Source organism: Lepisma saccharinum, chromosome 11, assembly GCF_977018435.1.
Source record: "Lepisma saccharinum chromosome 11, izLepSacc3.1, whole genome shotgun sequence".
Lineage (NCBI taxonomy): Eukaryota > Metazoa > Arthropoda > Insecta > Zygentoma > Lepismatidae > Lepisma > Lepisma saccharinum.
The window spans coordinates 11778162-11800263 of record NC_139239.1 but is presented as its reverse complement, the minus strand read 5'-3'; the positions used below and the strand labels follow the sequence as shown (position 1 = coordinate 11800263).

The 22102-nt window shown below is 37.6% G+C and overlaps 1 protein-coding gene across 3 annotated transcripts in view; it reads left to right on the top strand.

The window, feature by feature from the left end:
* The first annotated feature begins 404 nt into the window (after nt 1-404).
* Mef2 (myocyte enhancer factor 2) overlaps nt 405-22102 on the top strand; it is a 161812-nt gene continuing 140114 nt past the window's right edge. For 2 of the 3 annotated variants that reach the window (XM_083130712.1, XM_083130717.1), the window contains exon 1: nt 405-485. The gene's annotated coding sequence lies outside the window, so the exon portion shown is untranslated. Of the gene's footprint in view, nt 486-869; nt 941-22102 lie in introns of those variants that run through there. The other variant, XM_083130713.1, reaches the window with a different exon arrangement.

The following is a 22102-nucleotide window of genomic DNA, read 5'->3' as shown; positions in this document are numbered from 1 at the left end:
TTTTGCTTGTTTGTCACAATTCACTCTCTCGAATTTTATTGCAATGCTGGAAATATTGTTTAGAGTAATTAGAACATAAAGGTTTGATTAGATAATTATAACATAGTGAACATATGAAACATCTTTAATCCACGACAGAAATGTGGCAATGCAGCAGTTCCACCAAGGCCGCAGAGGTTGTGCTACGAAGGTTGGCAATAAAATGATGTCAGAATGACATCATCTGGGAAGTGCACGGTTTCACTACGAGAAACATATTGAAGTCTAATGCATGTTAAGGTTCAGTTTGAAATTCTTCTTTAACGCCACACATATATTCAATCTTAAATCTAAGATATTTACAAATATAAATATATATCTCATAGGTTAAGAGAAATATGTTTTTACTTACTGTGCGTAACATCCATGACGTCAGAGGAAGTGCAACTGTGGTTTCTGGTTGTGACTAGTGAAGCACTATTTCTGCGTGAGTTTAATATATCAAGGTAAGTTAAGAAATTGACATACGGAAATGCCGTACATAAGTTATGTTTTTTATGAACTACTTTATTTTGTTTTAATAATGAATTAAACTTGTATTGGGGAAGGCGACATGATATGAGATAGAAGTCATGGCTACATACGTACATGGAGGCAGGAGTGTCAGTATAATTTAACATAAATGACTGCATAAGTAAATAAACATAATAATACAGTAAGAACAGAAACAATGTAATTGTTACAATTCATATGTAAGCTTTATGGACAGGATTATAGACTTCTTGGTGAACCTTTTATGTTCATTTGTACCGCATTTAGTTTGACCCTGACTGTTCACGACCTGAACTAGGCGTAAAGTCAAGAGCAGGTGACATACATGCGAGGCATCTCAAGTTCAACAATTTGGCGCCCGAAAAGCGCGCAGAAAGTGCATAAATTGTGCCGATTATTTTTGAGAATGGTATGTTTGCTTTTCATGCTTATTATTAGTAATCATTCATCCTTTTATTTTATGTATACTGAATATTCAAGGACGTAGGAAATTCGGTATCAACCTGTTTTGAGAAGATTGTTCATTACCATTTTGTTTACATTGAGTGCAGAATGATGCGAAATCATGTGCGAACCACCCACCCGGTTTGTTATGTATAACATCAATTGGTTGTGAATTTCTACGTTAAAATAAATTATGTTGTCAATATTTTTCAACAGTATAATTTAAACTGGTATTAATTTTCTTTCGCGCACGTTACAAATACAAGAATTTACGATTCACTTAATGATACATAAAATTTTAAGAAGAAATAAACGTGTATAATGGCAGGTGCTTGTTACCTGCAGTTTTTAATGGCGCTTTGCTATAAATACAAAGTTGAGATACATAAAAAGAAAAAATGTAAGGTTTTACATTGAAAGTTCATTTCCAATTTTTTTTTATTTTTTTGGCCCACGTTTGAGCATGTGTGCACTGCATTCACGACCAGATGTATCTAATGTACACCTTGTGGGTGATTTTTTGAAAGTTGCATTTTTGTCAAAATTTAACAATAGTGCATTAAGAAAATTCAAGGTGCTTGTTACATGGTATTGCAATTCACAAAATATTTAGTGAGGAAGTATATGGATAATTTTAGGATCTTCATTTAAGTAAAGAAGAAAACAGATCCACTTTTATTAAATTCTCAGTTCTTGAAGTCATTATCTTTGTATGAGTACAACTAAGGCTGGCTGTATGCAAAATAGTTGTACACTTTTCGTGGCGATTTCTATAAAGAACAGTACCCTCCCCTCCTTTAAAAAAATCTGCACATGTGTGTCGACTCATGACACGGTCAATTTGTAATTTATTGACCTTGACTTTGTACTTTTTATTGAATTGTTTCAGAAATTTTTAACTTGCAGAAACTGCATAGAACTTGTGGTGGTGGGGGGAGGGAGGATATATGTTATGAATTTTAAAATAGTATGGAAGAATACAAACTGAGGTTTTCTCTTAGTTTGTTGAGCCTTTTCAATTTCTATTTCATTACGTTCTATTTTTTTGTATACATCAAAGATAGTCAGATTTCTTGGACTGAAGCAAAAAGAAAATTGTGAGGGAGATGATTGATATTTGCCAAACCTGAGAAGACACTCAAGAGTCAACCTCGTTTCCTTGGTAACTGCAGACTTGCAGGCCAACAAAACTGTGGCATCTGGACCGATGGACAGTATAATCCTCCGTGGAATTGTGTTGTCCTTATTTGTGCTGAGTATTTCTTTACAGCCTCAGCTTTTAACTAGGGCATGGAGATTTTTTCCTCGGAGACCATATAGTTTTAAAAATCAGGTGAGAAGTTTTTTTGACGAGACATTTTATTTTGCTGTAAGGGCCCTGTCTTCAGATTCAGTTAAGGGGTTTTATCACTGTATTGTGTTACAGGGAAAAATAGCCTATGTGCTCTTATGCCCTTAATATAAGAATCAATCAATCAAATTTATTCAACTACTTAATATTATGTAATATTGTTTTCTTAAAACTGTAAATGGCTAGACTCTAGTTTATGTCCTTCATGCCCACTCCTTCTTGCCCGTTTACGTCTTTCTTGCGCACTCCTTCTTGCCCATTTACAAAACCGTGCTAGCAGACAGCCGGCGCTCTGGCATCCGTAGGGTAAGTAAGTTTTTCTTTTTACACTTTCTGTCATTAACCATTCACGGGAACGAGGTATGCCTATGAGGTTAGGTTAGGCCTGTTAGGTTAGGTTCTATTAGCACTCATTTCACCCCTAAATATGTACTTCATCATCGAAAAATGTCCTCAGTACGTTCAATCACGCATATCCGGACAACATCGGTTTTTCTGGATTTTCTCCTCCAGGAAATTTTTCCTTGCCTTGGGATTTACTTTGTTGAATTCCTTATAAAATAACCTTTCCAACGATATATGACACGTATTCCTTAGGAAAAGGACGTAAACTAGAGTCTTACCCTGTAAGTAGATAATATTACCATTAGGTCTTCAAATCTTCTATAGTCTCAATACTTCTCTCTCGCACATTCCATTTTCTCCGTGCAGTGGTAATTTATCTACTTTATGATACTTCTTCTGTACATACAGAACTCTCGTCAATAGTTATTAATAGGGACCTTGGTTTTTTATGATAACACCAAAAAATGTTAATTGCTACAAAAAGGTGCAGTGACATGTTCTGAACACATTTTTACATCACAAAATACGGTAATGAGAATTTGGCACAAAATGCAAATTGTGGCTATTTTCCAAAATTTCAACACATTTTGTCCTTAAAATCTAAGAGTTCCGTGAAAATACAACATTCTTGTATTTTAGGCATAGAAAAATAAAACTTACCATATTTACACATGTATAACACGACAAACTGTTTGTGTTACTGAGCAAAGTGGTGCGGTCCTGCGGAGGAGATCAAGTGTGCACTTAATTGTCACGCAGAAGCTGTAACATTGCTATTTGTTGCTCGAGAAACAATTTGTACTACCAAGAAAAGTTGCATTCTTTTGATGCAGATATTGAATGTGCATTGTCATTATGCAGAAGCCATAACATTAGTATAATCACGTGAGAAATAATGGAAATAACTTCCTCAAAACAGGTTTCCAGTGTATGAACAGTAACTAACAATTTAAAATCCTGTAATTATAGTATAAGGGAAACGAATTTCTTCAAATTTACGGGAGAAAGTACTTACGGAAATCATTTTCTGTAGCGTTGTGGAAGTTCATGTATGTAGTTTTGATCCATTTTAATGCGAAAACATGTCGTTTTCTGCGAAAATCTCTGTCCGACATGCTGTTTCTGCTGCCGCCATTTGCTTTCTGCACAAGAGTACAATGTTCCGTGTGTTAAGATAATGCAACCCCATAGTCAGTGTTTCAGCCTTGCCGTGTTTTCACCTTGTGGAGTATTTTCAATTTTTTTTTTTTTTAACTATGCTTGCTTAACCTAACCTAACCTTACGGAAAATGGTTTTTGGGGCTAACATCAATGGTTTGTGTGGTTAATGTCAATGGTTTGCAACATATTAGCATAATTTTAAATCTGGGCACGAAAGTAGGTATTTTCCGGTGAACGAGGTTGCAACACTGCATAAATTGACAAAACACTCGCACAACACACCCTGAACCAGTACGCTGTCGCCGGCCATAATGTTTTACAGAATCGAAATAACAAGTAACAGTAAGTACTCGGAAATGTAAGAAATGGACATTATCTTAGTTAGAAATGCATTATTTCACCTTAGGAAATGTTCCGCATTCCAAAATAGTACGTTAGCAATGTAAAAAAGTGCGAAATATATGATTTATAGGTGTTTCCCTTATACTATAATAGTACGTAAAATCCTACTTTAAGTGCACAATGAAGGTATAATTTTACGTATATGTGGCAGAAAAGCATTCTAAAATAACTGAGAAAAATGACACTGAAAAGTAAGAAAAATAACACCGAAATATTGAGCTCCCTAGTTATTAGCAGCTAATTTGTCAAGTGATACATTTAGTTTATGCATTTTCCAATTATGCTGTATATTGGAGCGTGCATGCCCTGCACCGTGGATGTGTCGTCTAAGGTGCAAGCTTTGGCCTCTGGTTACGGAACACATGCAGATTTGAGTCTCCTTGGGGAAGAGTAACAACTTTTCCTGAGATTTCAGCCTGCGCATGGGGCTGGTGGCCACCCACCATCGTGGGAAATTTGGGGAGCTACAAATAAGTAATGTAACCTGGTCATAGACAACCTACATGTCAGCCCGTAACTGGTTGGATGGTCTCCCACTTCTGGTGGGAGTGAGGCCAGTAGTAACTAAGCACTGGCCCTCATAGGCTGTTTTATTGGAACATGCATAGCTGCAGCATGTTTGAAGTGGATTAATATTGGTTGCTGCCTGCATCAAGCCAAGAAGCTATTAGCAAAATAGAACAAGATCTCGTTGCCATAGCCAGTGAGTCAGGATGCAGGTATTTTGTTTGGTACCTAGTCCAGTAGTCTAAAAGGTCATTTTGTAGAATATATAGCTCTGTGGGTGTGTGGGCTTTACTTGTTTCATGTATGAACTAGAAATAGATTAGTCATATTTTCACCAATGGCCATCCTAAATTAAAATATATTTAAGGGGGAGAGGGACAATTTCCTCTAGGTCATTCTCTCTGCCGCAGCTGCCGAGTACTGTTGCCAGCTTTGCTTTTTTGGAGCCAAATCTGGCTCTTTCGTGCACTTGTTTGGCTGTGAACTGTGGCACCCGCTCCCTACACTATGATGCCATCACTGGCTCCAGCCCACAAGGACCAAATTTTATCATGAGTATATATTTTGCACGTGATGTGATATTGTTATATTGGCTGCATCCCCTCTTACCTCCTCAGGTGCTTTTTTATAGCACTGTAGCTGATGTGAAGATGGCATGATATTGTTATCCAGGATTCCTTTATTTCCAGTTTTTATGCACCGATTATCGAACCTAGGATCAATAGATTTCAATGCGACAGCGTTACTGCTACACCATCCATTTTTATTCTTCAACAAGCCTAGTTGTAAATCGAACTATTACTTTTTATGATTATGTAAGAATGTATTTATCAATATTTAATTTCAAGGGCACATGTTCATTCATGTATTACTGGAAAGGTATTTATGAGCAAAATTCTTGACATCACCAAATAGAAGTATCCAGTAAACCTTATATCTGCTGCATATATTTGGTCTAGGAATTAATTCATGCGGTTGTTACGCACACATTGAAGCTGTAGTTCAAACACAAAATACATAAATACCTTAAGAAAAATATTGTCCATCGCTAGCCACCACTTTCGCCCATCTGTCAGGCAAGTTACGGATTCCGTGGCGAAAGAAGTCCTCATCCTTTGAAGCGATCCAGTCAGAGACCCATTTTTCGATATCTTCTGAAGAAGTGAACCGCTGTCCAATCAAATCGTTATTCATGCAATCGAACAAGTAGTAGTCCGAAGGAGCAACGTCTGGTGAATACAGCGGGTGGGGTAAAACTTCCCATCCGACATTTTCTAAATAGGTTTTGACCGGTTTTGCGACATGTGGGCGAGCGTTATCATGTTGAAAAATAAGTTTATCATGTCTGTTCTCCCATTCTGGTCGTTTCCTGGCCAGAGCTTGCTTCAAACACATTAATTGCCGTCGATAACGTTCTCCATTAATAGTTTCACCCGGTTGCAGCAGCTCATAGTACACCACACCTTTCATATCCCACCATATGCACAGCATAACCTTTGCACAGTGAATATCTCGTTTTGGTTGTGATGGACCTGGTTCACCTGGCTTCACCCAGGCCTTGTTTCGTTTCGTGTTCTCGTAATGGATCCACTTCTCATCGCCAGTAACAATGCGATGCAAAAATGCCTTTCTTTTTTGTCTTTGAAGCAGGAATTCACAAATGGTTTTTCATCTTTCAACGTCTCTGTCTTTCAATTCATGTGGAACCCAATGTGACATCTTTTGAATCATTCCCATGGCTTTGAGGCGTTTGGAAACTGTTGTTTGATCAACGCCTAATGCTTCTGCAAGTTCTTCCTGCGTTTGACACGAATCCTGATCGAGCAATGCTCTCAATTCTTCGTCTTCAAATTTTTTTGGCTGTCCAGGTTGCTCTTGGTCTTCCAGGCCGAAATCACCACTTCTAAACCGTGCAAACCACTTCTGACACATTCGCTCAGCTAGCGCATGGTCACCATACACTTCCACGAAAATACGATGACTTTCGGTAGCACTTTTCTGCATGTTAAAGTAATGAAGCAGAACACCCCGCAAAAACACTTTATCTGGCACGAACTGTGCCATGTTCAGTTGACTACAAAATGCTGTTGTTGACGCATCAATCAACTGCCCTATACTACGAACGATGCACGCTGACGGGAGTTTTCAACGCATGTGTGGATACACTGAACTGTGGGATGATACGCTCGTTACACCATCTCTTGTCCAGGTGCACGAATTAATTCCTAGACCAAATAGTAAAATTTTCATTTCTGGGGAGGGTAGTCCATGTAAATCTCAGGATGGAAATGTTGAAGTTGTGGTCTCACCACAAAAACTTTGAGGGAAATAGATCTAGAAGCAGCTATATCAAAACTGAAGAGTCTTGAGTGCTGTAGCTTTAACTTAAGAAGTGTTCTTTAATTTGTATTCAGAACACCAAGGTTAAGTCTTTGGCTAGTTTAGCAAAGTCTTTCTGTGACAGTTATGTTCAGTTCATATTGTTCATTTCCACAGGCACAGATGAAATACAGTGTATGGCATAAGTTTTTACAGTGAATACAGAAGTTCTTTGCTGAGGTAACCTAACCTACATGCATATAATAAACCCATTGGCATAGCAAGGGGCCTCACACCTGAAAGGGCCTCACGTCCCATGGGGTTCATACGAAAAGTGTAATAGAAGTGAGAAGAAATATTTAAAAGGCTAATTTTTGTGGCCAATAAAATTACAACATTCTGTTTTTATCTGACTTTAAATTCTAGTTAAACGTTATATAGGGTGACGTGGGGTAATTGCGAGACAAATTGTAAAACTTTTGCTATTACTCGTTTATTTGACAATGAAATGTAACCAAAAAAAAATGTGCAATTGAATTATAGTACACCCGATAGATTAAGCTTAGTCGGAATGAGTGTTATTTTCAAACAGATGTTGGAAAAAATAAAAAGTGTCTCTCTTATTTACCCTCCATCTGGGGAAATCATGGGGTAAATAAGAGACAGTTCAATATCTCAGCTGCATGAACTCTGAGAGAGATGGGTGGATAATGAAGAGACAGAGCAGGAAATTGTGCTTCGAATGATATATTTACGTTACAATTTATGTTCCATGTATTATATGATGATTTTTTTTCTTGCTTCTGATAGATGCAACGTTTTTTACAGTGTTATATTCTTTGCAAAAGGTACTATACTGTAAGACTGAATACAAATGGCAATTAAAATAAAAATAATACATGTTTCCAGCTATCATCTCTCAAAATTGTATAATATGTGGAGTATTCCTGACATATATATTGGAAGTTATGTACAATAATGAATGGGCAAACACTGTCACTGCACACATAATATTACTCTAATAGGCCATAATAATAACATGTGTTGCTTAAGTACAAAGGCTAACTCGTGAAACTAAATGTAAAATCGTGTTGTTTTGATAACATACAGCCATTACAAATATAAAAGAACCTCAATATATATATTACAAATGTTTCTTCACCAGTGTAGTCTTCCGGTCTTTTCATGATACCGAACCAAACTAGCCATTATGATCTACTACTGTACAGGACCTAAATATAAACTAAGCGCTACCAAACCAACTTTTAGGGCCTAGGCCTATCTATTTTGGTTCAAAAACGTCAACCACACCACTAAACCGATAGCAAATTCTGCCCCCAGTAGTTTCAATACTGGGCTTAGGGAGAATACCCACAGTATCATCTTTCAAAATTGTGGATATGTCATTTTCACAAACTTTGAACACAGTCTTTTCACTATCAACTGCACGTAGTGCCATCACTTGCACATCATCTTCTACTGATTGGACAACACACACATAATTATACACTGTTGACTGTCGTTTTCCTCCATAAAACTTTGCCAGAACAAAATCAGCTGGCTTGATTAATGTAGATCTGGGATCAGTTATTTCTGAGGGAATGTCTTCAGGTCAATATCACTGTCACTGTCGTCCAGAATAGGAATTGTTTCTTCATCTGTAGAGCTATCATCTGAAGGACGGTGTTTCGTTTTCGGCATAGCTACATGTTTACGTTTTTTTCTGCACTTTCTTTGTACCCTGTGTTTGCAACTTTTCTCTTATTGCATCTGTAAATTATTGTGAAGTAACCACTTTAGCTTCCATATCAATTTTTCTCCTCTTTACAATTTGGCGTCCAGGTCCTGTTGGGGTTGTTTTAATACTACATAACAGAAGTGTTTCAAAGTTGAGCTCTTGCTTGGAATGAGGAACTTCAGAATAGTTAGATGACTCTTTGTTTTGTGATTTATCCAGTGATCTGTCAGAATCATTTTCTGGTGGATTGGGATTATTAGGGAGATGTTTTCCTGGTTCGTCAGGGAATTGGAACATCCTGGTAAGCTGTCAGGACTGTTTTGCAACAGGTCAGGAAAGTTGTCAGGATTTGAACTGTGCAGGGAAGGATGAGGTACAGTTGCAGATGTATGCCTATGTGAATCCTGGCGATTTTTGGTGGCAGTGGTTTGTTGATTCTGATACTGTGCTAGCAGAAGAGGGTCCAAACGATGAACTGGATATGTTGACCTATCCAACGGAAAAATCCCAGTTGCCCGGAAACCTGATGTGATGTTTGCAACGCTTAATCCATCTTTCCAAATGGTTGCCAGAATGTTGCTGAATTCACACTTGGTAATCTTCCTCTGATTATCCCATTGCCATTGCAAAATTTTTTCGTTCCACCTGTGTTTCAGAGGACCAAAACAAGCCCGATCTAATGGCTGCAGCAAATCTGTGATGTGGGTTGACAATTTTATGATTGTTATTTGTTCCTTTTGAGCATTTTCTAAAGTTGCGATGTCTAAGTGAGTCAGGTGACCATCAAATATCACAAGAAGTGGTCTTGCTGTAACCTCAGTACAAAAATGTTCAAAGTGCTGGTTGAAAATTTCTGTAGTGATCCATCCTCTCTCACTCGCTGAATAGTATGTTCCTGGATAGTCCTGATCACCTTTCCAAGTTGACCAAAGGTGTGCACCTTGATAAATTATCAGAGGTGGCAGTGGCTGGCCACTTGCAGAGCAGCAAACCATGACAGTAGTGTTCTCCTTCCCAGAGGACTGGATGACTCTGTGAACTTCTTTACCACGCTCAGCCACTACTTTTGTGTGAATTGGGTCCATATTGAAACCTGTTTCATCCAGATTTCAGATCTTGTCGGGTTCATTCTTTAGTCCTAAGGTGTCAAGATTGTCTTCTAATACGTCATAGAATCCATTTATTATAAATGGGTTTCTAGTAGCAATTTGTCTGTTTTTTTCTAAGCACTCTGGTTTTTTTGTAACAAGATTATGATGGTACAAAATGATTTGAACCAGTCCTTTCCTGGCATATCATCCTTAAATGGTGTTTTGATACTATTTTGATCTACAAATTCTTTAACGACATGCTTTATTTCTTTGGGCAACATACCAAACCCCCACTTTGCCATTGTTTTTATACTGTTAGCAAGTTGTTGTTCTTCACTAAGCACTGTTTTTCTCCCCCTTTGTCCAGCATTTCTTGTAACCCAACATAGAACTCTGGATAATTTGGTTTTGTCTATGTCGAATGTTTTTGCTGCACTTCTAATGGATACTCCATCTTTGAGTATGGCGTCTTTTGCATTTTTCAACATCTGCAGTTTTACGTTTATAAACCCTCGGCATTTTTACATCTTGCTATGGTTTACCTGAAAAACAAAAGTCATACCTGTAGCAGTCAGATTTAGTACTCATTGACCATGTCTCATATTTTCCCTCACAGTGTCTCTTATTTGCCCCACAAACTGTCTCATATTTACCCCTTCTGTTTATGACAGTAAATTGCAAAATATTATACCCCAACTCTACAAACACAAATGTGTTCGGAGTCCACAAAGACTTACCTTTCTGATGGTATACAAGTTTTACATTTTTAAACCAAACCAAAACCACACTATGAAAAGTTTTAGAGGCATTGACAATTTTTTTCCCCCTCAAATATGCATTTAACCTACACATTATTTTTTTTGGCTACAAATTGGTTCACATATCTAACTATACAATATCAGTCATAAAATTAGACTAAATTACCTTTCATGTGGTGCAATTTCAAAATGTATATAAAAGTGTTTACGATGTTTCAAAGAGGTGTCTCTTAATTACCCCATTTTTTGTCTCTCACAATTACCCTACCCCACCCTATGTCAAATAAGGGATGTAACATACAACTTAAAGGGATCAGAAAAAGTAAAAATGATGTCTGATGTGAAACATTTACGCAAAAATTCACGCTAACTTCCTTGGATATTTTTACTCATTTACTGTCTTCTTGAATAAAAAGCACTTCGTCTTTTCTTCTTTCTCTTCACCTTTCACTCCCAATTTTAATATTTTAACAATAAAGCACCTCCAACTGCCAGGAAGCTAGTGTGAGATGCTTGCGTTGTTTTCAACCCAAGGAGGACATGTGTAATATAAGCAGTTCTTCCTTCCTACAGCTTTAGATTTCAGCTTCTGGAAGACAGAAAAATATATTTTAAGGGGTGAATGAAATTGTTAAATATCATTTTCGGCAGTAATTTGTTACTATTATTTAAATATGATACTTTGGTGACATATCTCTGAAGATTTTTCATTCTAGTTTTTGGACTTTTAACCACTGTTATTTTTTAAAGATATTTACCTACGTTTCGAAGGCTGAATCTGCCTCCGTCTTCAGGGTAGCATGTAGTCTGATAGAACACATAAATGAAGATTTTGTATCAATTAACATTGAGATTTCCAATTTCAAGAATGTGAATGGGAGCCTCGCATTCTAATATCATCCAAGGCCACGCGATATGTTGCTACTCCACTGATAAAACCTTTACAAAAATTAATATGTCACTGTTCAAAGTGTCCACCATTATTCTCCATACATTTCAAACAGCATTTGACCACAGGTTGGCATATCTTATCACTCTGTTCTGGGCTATTATCGAAATTGTACGGTGTCAAATACTCAGTACTTCATAATCCCCCAGATGGGAAAGTCGCAAGGTGTCTGGTCTGGTGACTTTGCAGGCCACTCAGTAGTAGAATGCCTGCCTATATATTCAGTGAAATGATCATTAAGGAATTCACATACAATTTATCAGTAATGGGTTAGTGCACCATCTTGTTGCCAAATGAGTTGGTGCCTCAGTAATCACTTCATGCAACACATCCCTGAAATTTTCTGCATTCACAGCACCCTGAAGAAATACAGGTCAATCACACCAGCAGTTCATATGCTTGCAAAGATTGAAACACCAGGAACATTTTATTTCTCTTGAACTACTGCTTGAAGATCCTGGACACACCAGTACACCATTTATGTCTATTTATTATTCTTATAAAAATTATGATCAACTTTGTTGTAAACCTAAACAATTCACAAAATTCTAAGCATCTGTCAGATTGTTCTCTTGTAATGCTTGTAGTAATCCAGGCCTCTGAAGTTTCATTTCTAATGTTTTTAACATTCTTCTAAGACTTCTATCCAAATATCTATTTCCTTGAAAGCAGTTTTTGCTGATTTTTGGAGACCTTGCAATGCCTTTGAAATAAGATGTAAGTAAGTTCTCTTCGGTAGTCATATATATATATATATATATATATATATATATATATATATATATATATATATATATATATATATATATATATATATATATATATATATATATATATATATATATATATATATATATTGGCCTGCGAGATCTTGGTAAATTGTGTGCTGAGCCTCTGTTCAAACAGTTTAATTGTACACATCCCTTCAACTTGGTGATTGAATACCTGGAAAATGTTTGTAGAACTGTCCCCTTACTTCAACATAATTAGGACCACTTCTTCAAAACAAAATTATGCTTTGTTCAATTGACAGTTTTATACTCGTAATGGTGCAGAAACTAGGCAGCAACTCAACAATGCCACAAGCTTAGCTGCAACTGCAAATGTTTTTGTCTTCCACCTTTTTCGATGTGACAATCAGTTCAGTGCCGTTCGCATCCTGTCAAAACATGTTGAATATTCTGCTTTCCACGACCTTCTATCTCCTTACACAAAATTATTTTCCTGGGAAGATTTATTCATTTTTACTCCAAATGCTTACCTCCCTGGTGGTGTAGTGGTAACACAGTTGTCTTGCATGGACGTTCACAGGATTTTTTCCAGGGGGGCCAAACAAGGCACATTTTCCCCCATAATTGCGTCGTCCTCTCAAAAACATTGCTTCAATGTTAATTTATCATGTTCATGCAATAATTAACACACATTATTGTGGCTGAAGTGAAATTATATGTGTGAAATATATAATTTTTGGTTGCCTTTCATTTTCCAGGAGGTTCGTGGCCCCCCTTGTCCCCCCCTTTCCGAATGTCCATGTAATGTCTTGTAATGAAAGGGTTCCAGATACAGTGCCCAATTTAGGTACATTGCACAGTGGTGCGGATCCCAACTGTAGGCTCACTCCTGATTAGCCTAAAGAGCATAAATTGGACTTAAAACAAATAATAACTCTCAATGTAATAAACCTCATATATTTTACAGCTTTGCCACCGAAAAAATTAAAAACAATGTTTCAAAGTCTCATGTGGTACCCCCCATATTGACCAGTCAAGTTGAGTCTAAAAGTTGAGATTTTCACTGTGAATTAAATACAGATTGTTTTTTTGTGAGGATGCGTCTGAGATATTTAACACTGAAAACATACAATTCCAAAAACACCCATGTTTAAGTTGATGCTGAATACAGGGATGTATTTCTAATCATTTTATTATTATTTGCAGACACCCTATAGGCAGGTCTATGTGTGAAAAATTTTACCCTGTGATTAAACCTCTTCATTAATAAAATCTGGCTTAATTCCATCTAAATTTTAGCAGTAAAGAAAGCAGACTTTAATAGATAGCTACAAAGTGAATTTTATTTAAGGTCTCTAGCTGTAATAGTTTCCGAGATATAAAGGTTTATGTAAACAGCTATATGGCCCAAAGAAAACCCACTCTCATGTTGGAAAAATCTGCCCCAGGAGAACAAAGTGCAGAATTAGAAGAAGAAGAAGGAAAAACTGATTCTGATATCCTATAACATGTAGAAACCTATGTACTAAAGTTCTGAGTTCTGGCCAATGAATTTGTAGGTCCTTACGAAGTGGAGATTCACATGTCTGCTACAGCTAATCCATGTCCCTTGTATTGAAGCTCAAAGGTGTGTCCACCAGGAATTCTGGCAACATTATATGCCTGCCTCCCTCAGTGTTTCACTCTGCCTGCATGGCCATCTGCTATGGTATAGTTAGCTGTATAGTTTTCCAAGATATATATTGGTTACTCGCTCATAGCCAAATTGAGTAAATTTATGTTATAGTGGAACCACAAGCAAAACAACCTGTGCAGACCCACGACTCCTGTGCACCATACTCCCGTGACGAGGGGAGGCGGAGAGTGGACCATGCTTCCTTATGGCCCTAGCTGAGCGGAAGAAGGGAAAACTGCGTGGGGACTTCTCATCCAAGGTTTTTTTCCTTGTGCTCGCTCTATATATCGAGCTACTCTTTGGGAGATCTTTCATTTCAATCCACGAAAAATAAGTACATATTTTTTAAGCTTTGCTGATCAACATCCTATAAAGCAGAAAAATAGACCTTTCTCAGTTAAATTATATATACTTAATCTAAATTGAGATGAACCTGAAAAAACAGGCAATGATGAAAAAGTTGTGATTGATCTTGCCAGAGTAGCGACAGATGGAAGGCTTGTGTAGCTGCAGCCATAAACCTTCAAGTCTAGAGAGTTTAGTTAATATAAATTCCATTGTAAATGATAAATATATCCCCTATTATTGAATCAGCTATTTCTTGTTTTCAACTAAGTTCATAATATTGTAGAGTAGTCTAAGTTAATCACCAGGTTGAATGCAAAGTTCTCTTATGTCATAGTTTGGGGAAAGACAGGGTGTCAGTTCAATTGCACATTAATACACATCAAAGTAGTTTTCCTAACATGGAACGGCAACCTGCCATTGTAGAATGAAATCATAGGTGCATTTCCTACAACAATGCTGACTTCTACAGTGCCTTTCTTAGCCTCGGTATCCGCAGAGTGACAGCTAAGAAAGCTGGCAAACTGGATGCAACATCTGCATAAGTGGAACCACTAGCTATGTAATGAAATAAGCTTGTACAATTACATGAAAAGTCACAATTAAAATGAGCACGTACCTTGTTACAAAAGGTGTTGGAAATGATGTCCTCTTGCTTCCACACATTTACGGCATTTTTTAATGAAATTTTCAATTACTCTCTTGATATTTTCTTTCAATTCTTCTAATGTATAGTTTCAGGTTTAAAAGCTTGGTAGCTCGCCATGCAGATGACATGGAGATGCTCGTTTCTTGTTCAAGGTGCTGGATGGATTTCTGAGAACTATGTTCCAATTATGCTCTAACGTCGTCTAATTTCTCCTCGGCAAGCACATGCCGTTTTACCCTTCGATTCTTATCTGTTTTCCTGAATTTGTTCACAAGTATTCAAATACTCTCTCTGTGTGGGCTGCAAAACACCTAACTTCGCTACAAGAATTCGTAATGACGTAAGACTCGTACATAATAATTTGTTGTTTTAAATTTTACGTGGCATTATTAGCTGCAGAAAAGCACCAGTGATATGTAAACTAAAACAAAACAATCTAAAACATTTGTTAACATCTTAAAACTTAACAAACATGTGCAAACTGGTCACCAGCTATCTGGACAATGAAGCACTCGCATCCAGTGGCAAGTCAGCCAACAGCTACGTGTCTATAAATGCCGGCAGATGCATTCTTACTTCTCGATGAGCTAGCCGCTGCTCTGTGTACACAGAGGCACAAAGACACTGTATAAAATATATATAGACATGTTTTTTTCTGGAGTCCTTTAGTTACTGATGCCATGCTGTTGGAGAGTGTTTACCATACTCCTGAAAAGATGATAGTCTGTTGAGAAAATGTCAGGGGATGAGGCAGAGTCTACAGTTGCGTATGCTGGTTTTAACAAATGGTAAGCTATGACCAGTGTTTCACCCTCACACTGAAATATAAATGCTGACATGTGCTAGTAAAAACATTACTTAAAATGCAGTTACTTGTTTGTGAACTTCTCTACAACAGCTGCTTAGAACTGTAGCTAGTTTCTGGGGTTTCATTTTGTGTCTCCTTTCAACATGTGTGGCTTCACATATGGTTGTAACTTGACAGGGAGCAAAGCGGACCCTCACAAAATCCAAATTTAATAAAATGTACATGTCAAGTGCATTTTTTTAAAACCTTCTGGAACCTGCGGTTCATGTTCTGCCCCCTCACCCAAGAACCTAAGCCCCACTGCTAATTTTATGATTTATAAATTCTTCTGATACGATCTCAGCCCAAATGGATTCACACACAAATGTTCAGTTGTATCCATTTTCTTTTTAACTTTCGTAAACAAAGCAGTAGCATAGTATCAACCAAATTCACCTAAACAAATACTGAACTTACGACTTGCCAAAAATTCTCTTTCTCACCTCATGTTGCTGCCTCCGTTGTGGAATAAACGTATCTCACAGTCATCGTTTCACTGTTCATCTTCATCCTCGAAATTGAATTGAGGCAGGAAAGCAATATAAAGCAGCTGAAATAGTAATATTCCTGGTGCCTTTGGGTGACACTACTGATATGAACTTCTGTACTCGGTTGGGCAGGATCCAGTTTTGCCTATCACAACAGTCCATACCACTAATGGCTCAAGTTTGTGCCGCTGGGACAGAGTGAGAGATGAGACCTATCATTGTTTTGAGACAAATTGTCCAGTTTACAGAACTTTCTTACTGCATATAGGTGATCACATGTCACAGACAATATCTTGGTCACGTCTGGACAATTTACACTTTGATTGGTCTGTCATTCACAATTGATCTGCCTTCATTTGTGGCTTTTCAAGTATCTCATCTCTCTCACTAAACTTCCCCAACCAGAGGTGGGCATGCAATCATTTAACACTAGAACAACGAGGAAATGAATCATCCTAGAACAACGGAGGGTGGTCATTTTGACCACCATAAGGTTTTCATTGGATTTCGAAGTGAATGTTGTAGCATGAAGAGAGAAAAACATTTCATTTTATTGATTATACTCAGTTTTATTTTTGCACACTACACTGTCGTTAGGGCATCTGACTACCATGCGAGAGAGACTGGGTCGATCTCCGGCGAGAGAGAACCGGGATCTTTTCCACCTGTTCAAGCGGCTCCGGCACCCACCTAGCATTGTATAAAGGGGGTACCTGGAGGTAAAGGCAGCCAGGGGCATGGTGCTAATCACATCACCCCAGCCTTTGGCCGTGAACAAGAAAGTGTGGTGCCCTAACTCCACACCCTCTATACACCTTCATGGCATGGTGCAAAGCAGAGGTGAGCACTTTACTTTACTTACTGTCTACACACACTCTACAATTTATTTTTGTGAACTTCTGACAGCAGTTGCAAATTTGTCGGTCTTTAGTCTTTCCTTTTGAGATGTCTTTTCATCGAAACGCAAGTATTTGAGTAGCTCCTTGATGCGATTGTGTTTCGGAAGAAGCTGACTTGCCAGCTTTACGACTACAAATCCTCAAGTAATATTCCCCTTGCACAGTGAAACCCCTCAGATACATCAGAGTGATTGCAGCTTCCAGTTCCTCCAATGGTAGGGTCCATTCATTTCTTCTAAGCATGTAGTACATCTCTGAATTAGACGCAACATGGCTTCATCAAACAGTAGGCGAAAAGCATGTGACACCTCCCATTCACAAATACGTCTTTTGGTGTAGCTTGTAAAACCACCCTGTTCTTTCAGTACATTCATGGCAGCTTTTGTGCCAGCCACGGAAACATTCTTTGTGACGATCTCCCAAATCGAACCGTCTCTTCCCAACCATGCCTTCCTTACACCAGACCAAGCAGTTACCAATTCTCTATCGTATGAAGATGATGTTGCCGTTGTTTCAGTGGCCATGCTATTTTATTGGTCACCCACCAATGCCTCCTCATCCCTCATCGGAAGAGGATGAGACAATATTTTTGGATCTGTCCCTCCTGAATCTTCACTCGAGAACCCTCCTTCTTCCTCAGATTGCTTGAGAAACTGCCAAATTTGCTGCGAAGACAACCCACGCTGACGCGACATCATATCAAGTCAAGTACTGACTAGTGAATGATAGGTCGAAGAACAAAGGAGCATGATAGCTGCAATCGCGTCAATTGCATAAGTTGAAAACAAATCCGCGAGCAACAATCAAGTAACAATCGTTACATGCAATCAAACATGTTACGCAGAGAGAGAGAGAGAGAGAGAGAGAGAGAGGGAGAGAGAGAGAGAGAGAGAGCAGCTGTCGAAGATAACAATAACATAAGTGTGCAATGAGTGGCTGCTCACCGATCCGAAAGAATTCTTTTCTCGTGGAATCTACGTGAAACGTACCTTGTATTTTTTACACAACTTTCAGCTTGTACTGAAATTCTTTTATTTTCCCTACATTCGACTTAATTCTTTGTTATCTATTCAGTTTCACATATTTCAGCTTCTTTCTTTATATTATGTCCACTTATGAGAGCACATTCGCTGATACCAGTTTTTCTTTAAGTTCTTACGATCTTTGTTTCATAATTCTTCTTGTGTATACAATATAGAAGTAACTTTCAACATTTTATGTGCTGGTGTTATGCATTTTCATAAAGTTTTATATGTTGTATCGTACGTTTTCATAGTCTTCACATTCTTTTTTGCTATTCCATGAGGATGAAAAACAGTGAAACTAGTTCATGAAAGGTAAGAGATGGGTGAGCAAAAACAAAGAAAATCAAGTTAAATGCTTCAATGTAATTTTTGAAAACGTTTTTATGTATTAACTGTTTGAAAAGAACTGAGGGAACAGCATTTGTGTTAATTCATTGTTCACAAAGTGACTGCTTTGCTCACAGGGACAATATAGAGTTTAGATTAAAATGTGTATGTCCTCAATTTCCAGTTACTGTATGGAGTGAGGTTTGATTGATTGATTTGCTTTATTGTACCTTGCTTTTCAATTGGGATAATAAAAAATATAGGTTATCCACCATGGAGATTATCAGGATAATCTGATGGTGTGGATTATTTGCTGCTTCATAACATTCATTCTGGATCATTTGAATTTAGTTATCTGTCTACCAAATTTCTTCCTGCCTCGATGGTTGAATGTGTTGAGTGATACAGATTCACATTTTCGTCATCAACAATCTTGTGGTTGAGTCATGGCAAATTCATGAGCGTCCTTTGTAAATGTCCCTTCATACATTTTATCTTTTATCTATCTTCACTGTCATGGTTAGCTTAAAGAGTCAGAAAAGCAATGTACAAAATATCTGAACCATCCATATTCTCTAGCATACTTGATTTTGATATTTTAAGTTCATGCATGACCAGTTCATGCATGACCAAGACATCTCTTCAAATTTCGCTGTGACAGCTTGTGATACTGTGGAGTTGTGCTCATAAGGACCAATCAGGCCAGCAATTTGGCTGCTCATGTTGACTTAGTTTGCCAAACCCAGACATGAGAGAGTTGACCTCTTCATATGTTTTTCAAATCCTGCTTTCTGAAAGTATAAGAAATATTACATTTTAGGTGTTTGTTGTGACACTTGCAATGGCTGTCATCTTCACTTTCCCTTTCATTTGACATTAAAGTTAATATGGAATAAGTTCAACAAATAAAAATTATTTTTATAGGTTACCACATGGCTTTGTAATTTTACCTTCAAAACTGTTCTCTCTCTTATTACACATCAGGAAACAAACCTAGAGGTTAGAGTATATGCAGCTATAATTTTCCTGGTTTGAAAATTTGTTCCTCAGATTAAGATAATAGAACATAGATAATTAGTATTTCATAAATAATGTTGTAAGGATAATATTTTGCATAAAATTTGAGTATAACAAAAAGAATGTGTTCCTTGAAAATGAACATTTGTTGCACTGTATGTGATTTTGTTTTTTCAATTTTTGTGTTGTCACTACTCTCTTTTGCTGTATGCAGGCACATAGTTGTTCTGATCCCACTTTAAACTGTAGATGCAGTCCCGATTTGCATAAAGTGGACTTAAAATATCAAATCAACAACAATATTTTGCTGTACTAAATTGAAACTCCACATGTACAGTTATGAACAGTTCTGAATTGTAACAATCCGACTGAAAGTCAATGAGGTTTTTACAACCCCGAAGTGTCCTAGACTGTCAACTTTGTGATGAACTCAACTGGTATTCATTAGAGCGATATTTAAAATTCGCTTATTTAATGTCCAAAGGTCAACCAAAGGAATGAATTTTATTTTTGTGATGTAAATCTGGCCACAGTACCTCTTATGGAAAAAATCACCAAACCTCTCATGGTCGTATTAGCATATTTACACACAAATGCCTTATTGCTTGGTACAACAACATTCATACCAGATGGAGATCAACCCACTGTCTCTAATATGAGGATGTACAGTCATGGATCAGTCTGGGTTGTAATGATTCCATCGAAACAAGATTGTTAAAACCCATAGTTGTCCATGACTACATATGCAGCAGTAGTGTATCATTCAGTACAATCATTGATAATATGGTAGTAAGTAAGAAGTTATTTATAGTTGCTGCAACTGACCCAGCAGCAACAAGAATATATTTGGGACCCTTGATTCCCTTCACCTCTCCATTCTTCACTTGACTCCTAGCATGTAAAATTTGCAAGAATTTTCTGATTCTTACACTATTGTTTGGATTTCAGCAATGAGTATCGGGACTCTTCCTTGTTACTAAAGCAAATGTGTGTGTAGTGTAGATTTTTTAGTTCAATAATAAACTGTACATTCAGTATCCAGGACTATAAATATCTATGTACCTGTACCAGATGACCAGATGGAGTCATTTGCATGGCAGACTGGCTTGTTGCTTCAAGTGAATATTTCGAAAACACACTTTAATAACAACTGATCAAATAAGTACACTCTCCAAAAATTAATTTTGCCGTGGCTCAACCAGCTCAACCAGAAGAAGCGACACCAGAAATTATTGTGACCTGGATGCAAAATAATATAGTTATTTTAAGTGTTTTTACCAAGATAAATACACTATCAACCTTACATGACTAGTCACTCTACATTCCATTTTATTGACTTAAACCAATATAGATATGTCTATCTTGGAAATTCTTAGTTGGAGGGATGCGTGTATGGATCGACATGAAGATAATGCAGCAGGTAGAGGGATGCTTTTTGAAAATTCGGTTTACTTCGAGCACTGAACATGTCCTTAACACCCCCCCCCCCAAAATGTGCTAAATAAAAATAAACATAAAAAGTAATCATAGAATTTTACTATGGTCGCTGAAACTGGGGTCAGTGTTTGTTTACATGTTCGTGTTTTGCGAAATCAGTGTGAACTTGGGCTGGTGAAGTTGGAATCATATTTCGTGCACAATTTTTACTTATGGCAGTGAGCAGAAATATGAAAAATTTGGCCCCACTAAGTGCACGCGCATTTGCATTGTAAAATAGTGTTGTTGTTCGTCTCTAGTGTTATAACAGCAGATATTCGAGATGACCTAAGTTTTAAGGAAACTTATTTGAAAATATACAGCTCCATCGGGTGGTAACATGAAGCATATTGTCGCTGAAACCGAAACTTTATTTTCATAATAACCTCTTGTAATCGTTATTGCCGAGAACACTGCATACAATAGCGATGGACAATTTGTCTATTATCTTTGCAGTTGGCTGTACAGTCACGGGCAATTCGGGTTGTAACAACCCCATTAACTTTCAATGTGACCGTTAGAACCTAGTAGTGTCCATGACTGTACATGAGACTAGCTAGACTTGGCAGAGACTCGTCTCGTCTCGATTTATAAACACCTGCCTCGTTACCATCTCGAAGCACTACATAGCATGGTAGTCTCATGTACATGTACAGTCATGGACACTTCTAGGTTCTAACGGTCACATTGAAAGTTAATAGGGTTGTTACAACCCGAATTGCCGGTGACTGTACAACCAACTGCAAAGATAATAGGCAAATTGTCCATCGCTATTTTCGCTCTTTTTAATGTTGCATTCTGTATTGTTTTGAGGAATGGCATTATGTTGACGCAGTGGTGGCGCCAGGATTAATCATCTGGGGGTGCGGTATAAAATTTAGGGGGTGCGATGCTGAAAATAAAGAAAGCATATATAAAGAAATATGCATGCATGTTTTAGCAGAGGCGCAAACACGAATTTTAGTCGTGGTGGGGGGGGGGGCAAGTACCAGGATAAAGTAGCAGCAGCAGACGTTATCATCCTCGT